This window comes from Carlito syrichta, unplaced genomic scaffold (genome assembly GCF_000164805.1).
Source record: "Carlito syrichta isolate Samal-C Ts95f unplaced genomic scaffold, Tarsius_syrichta-2.0.1 Scaffold308367, whole genome shotgun sequence".
NCBI classification, from domain to species: domain Eukaryota; kingdom Metazoa; phylum Chordata; class Mammalia; order Primates; family Tarsiidae; genus Carlito; species Carlito syrichta.
The window spans coordinates 1,734-5,699 of record NW_007252463.1 but is presented as its reverse complement, the minus strand read 5'-3'; the positions used below and the strand labels follow the sequence as shown (position 1 = coordinate 5,699).

Genomic DNA, 3,966 nt, shown 5'->3' with positions numbered 1-3,966 from the left:
GCCTCTACAGTTTTTGGATTGTTTGTTTTTATACCTTAAGTGCTATCTTTTTTACAATATGAGATGAATACCTGAATTGGACCACCAGTAGACAAATCTATCTAACTGGTCTCTGCCCTGTTACTGTGGATGTGCTGAGACTTTATTGGTATATAAACACCATTCACCCTATCTTTTCCAGTACAAGCAAACGCAGAGAGGATGTGATTATGATAGAAATGAAGAGGAGGCAACAAATTCACCGTGTTGTGAGAGCATTATGGATGTTGCATATGGCAGGATGAGGCTTTCCACAGTAGAAGCCATTCTGAAAGACAAAGAACAGATAATATGAGAATATGACTGTGCCTAATTTTTAAATAGCCTGGGACAAGATGTTCAGATGCTTCTTTAGTGATGTCAAACTTTAAAACAATCTTTCAGGACCTAAACACTATTAAGTAGAAAAACTTCTCTGTCTAGAAAGGCAATAGAAAAGAAGAAACCAGTGCCAGTAGTATTCTCAATGTTGAGCTCTTTGGTAATGTGAACTGAAACAAGTGGCTTAGACACCATAACTTTGAATCTTTCTCAAAATTAAATCTTAATGCTAACTAGATAGCAAGAACTCCCAAGCACCTAAAAACTTGTGTGAAAAAAATACAAGAAAATAAATGAGCTCAAACTATGTCCGTGAGACAGTTTTGGGCTCAGCCTTCCCAAGAAGCCATGTCAGTGAGCAGAGATTGAAGTCACTATACTCAAATATGCTATCATTTAACAAACAATAATCCTGCCGACACAAAGTTGGTCTAAAAAGTGCTCGGAATGTGACTAAATCAAGTAAGTATTTCATCTGTAGTAAAAGTGGATGTAAGAAGGTATAGAAAGAATGCTTCCCCATGATGTTAGACAGTAGACTGTAACATATACAAAGAACATCCAAGCTCATCCATGGCAGGCATTAGATCTGGCTGTCCATTATGGCAACTAATAGCCACATGTTTCAATTAATCAAAAGTTTCAATTAATCAAAAGTCAATACAATTAAATACTTAATTCTTTAGCCACATTTCAAGTGCTTAATAGTCGCTTATAATTAATTAGAGGGTATCACCTAGGACATATAGATACAAAGCATGTCCATCATAGCAGACATTCTTTCTTAGGCATCAACAAACAGAAGAATAGTCATATTCGAATTTGTGTATAACAGACATATGGATGCTTTGTCATAGATGTATTGTATGACTAATCCCTAAGACAAGGACTAGATACTTTATTTTAGTGAAGATTAGCCTCTTTAAAATCACATAACTCTCATTAGATGTATAGGAATATGTGATGATGTTTTAACACTACCCTTGTGACATGTGAGTTAATAAACTTCTAAAATTGAGCAATTTACACCTTTCTAAAGAAAAAGAAAGGTCTTTAATGTTTAAACTAATCTCATTATGTACTACAACATTTTTCAAATATTGAGAAAAAGCAATTAAGACAGGTCATTGTATAAACAATAATTTTAACCTCGATTTGAAGACTCTAAAACAAATACATTGTGATAATTATAATATGTCATAGGTGTAAGTGTGCATGTGTGTGTTAGCTGTTTTTTGAAAATCAAACCTTATATCTTACATTATTACCTATTTTAAGTGCATAGTTTGATGGATTTTGGCAAGTGTATACACCATATAACTTTACACAATTAGTGATGGAGGATTTCCATCATCCCAAAAGTTCCACTGAGGTCCTTTGCAGTCATTCTACACCTCGCTACCAGTGCCTTGGACCACTGATCCATTTTATATGCCTATAGGTTACATTTGTTTTTTTTTCCTAATGTTTTATATAAGTGGAATCATACATTCTGTTGTGTCTGATTTATTTTAATCTACATATGTTAAAGAATAATCCATGTTTGTTGGTCGGACACAGTGGCTCAAGCCTGTAATCACAGCATTTTGGGAGCATTGAGGCGAGGATTGTCTGAGCCCATGGGTTCAAGATCAGCCTGGGTAACATGGTGAGACCTTATCTCTACAATAAATAAATAAATGCCAGCCTGTGGTTCTGGTTACTTGGAAGGCTGAGGTGGAATGCTGGCCAGAGCCCAGCAGTTCGAGGCTGCAGTGATCATGAGCGTGTCACTGCACTCCAGCCTGGGTGGTGGAGAGAGACCCAAACTCAAAACAAATAAATAAATAATAAATAATTTCTTTTAAAGTTGAGCAGCATGATTTTGTACTGATATACCATAATTTGTTAATCATGGAACTGATGATTGACTGTTGGCTTGTTTCCAGTTTGGGGTATTTGTGACTAAAACTGCTATAAACCTATTCTATTCTACTCTACTCTACTCTACTCTATTCTATTCTATTCTATTCTATTCTATTCTATTCTATTCTATTCTATTCTAGAGTGGGAATCTCACTCTGTTGCCCAGGCTGGAGAGCAGTGGCACACTGACGACCACTGCGGCCTCAACCTGCTGGGCTCAGGTGATCACACCTCAGCTTTCCAAGTAGCCAGAATAGTGAGAATTAAATACTTATTACATGTATACAAGGTATGCTGTGAAGGTATATTTGCTTACAAACATGTAAAAATACTTGCAAACTACTTTGATAAGAAAATAATGTGGGGCAACCCCTTTGGGTCCCCTCCCACTGTGGGAGCCTTTCTGTACTCCCAATAAATACTGGTTTCTCAAAAAAAAAGAAAGAAAAGAAAAGAATGCATAAAAGTATATAGCACAAACATTAATCATCTCCGACCCTGAAAAGATCAATTCCATATTTTAAATTACATCAAACAAAAACAGTTTTAGTTCTTTGAATCCCTTATCCAAAAATATTTGTAAAGGGAGACAGAAATTATTCATTTTTACCCTCAGCATAGCGATGAAAAGAGTTAAATTAAAAATCATATTCACTAAAATACCGAAATTCAGAATGAGTCCAAATATTTAGCACGATAGGATATTATATCTTCAAGAGTAGAGTAATAACAAAGGCTTTTATAAGTAGTTTTAAATCTATGAATACAATCGGTATTTGGATATTTTAGCCACTGGAAAACAAAAGCTGTAGTATCAGCAAAGGTCTGAGATGTCTCACTTTTGTAGATTCAGTTCAGTGTATTTAAAGCTAACTAAAGCTGACATTAAAATTTTTAAAGATAGGGGAAAATTCACATTAAAAAATACTCCCTCTATTTCTACTTAGAGTAACAGTAGGCAATAAGATTCCAGACGTTAAAACCTATTTCATAGCCTGTGGCTTCAGTTTGGAAAATGGCTTAGGTTCCAAAACTGACTCATCTCCATTAAAATGTAAGCACTTAAAAAAAGAATGTATCTGTGAATATAGACACATATTTTAAAGGGACCAGATGATCTTTGAAGCAGCATTAGTGTTTACTTTCATCTGTCTGGAAATGACCATTGTATTACCTTCATGGAAAGTATGAACCAGTTTCTTGGTCTAAGGCGAACATGGTGATCATTTATGTAAGGCTAGAAAGGCACCAACATCATGTAAACCGTAAACAGAGAGCAGATAAAGGGCTTTCTTGGCAGTTGGTGGCTAAAACTCAAGGGGCTCTAGAAAATGGCAGCCTTTCTTGTCTTTTTCTTTCCACGTTGGTTCTGGCGAAGAGGACATTCCTGCTCTTGAAATTTCCTTATAACCCGGACAAGTTCATGGAAAGCTCGATCTACATCCCTCCTCTTCTTTGCTGATGCCTCCACGAATGTTCCTTTTAAGTTGCCTTGCTAACTGCGGTCCTTCCTGTGTTGCCTGTCTGGGATGGTCCAGATCTGCTTTCTTACCCATTAAAATCATTGGAAACCCATCAGGAGCCTTGACTCTGAGAATGTCTTCGAAAGGCACGATTTCTTCAAAACTGCCTCTGTCTGTGACTGAAAGGACCAAGAGGGAACCCTCGCCAGGCCTCCCCTACTGTTCTCTCCTTGCACCG

General features: G+C 36.6%; 1 pseudogene; it reads right to left on the bottom strand.

Annotated features, from left to right (window-relative positions):
* Positions 1–3,572: 3,572 nt before the first annotated feature.
* Positions 3,573–3,966, bottom strand: part of LOC103267874 — a 1,443-nt pseudogene continuing 1,049 nt past the window's right edge.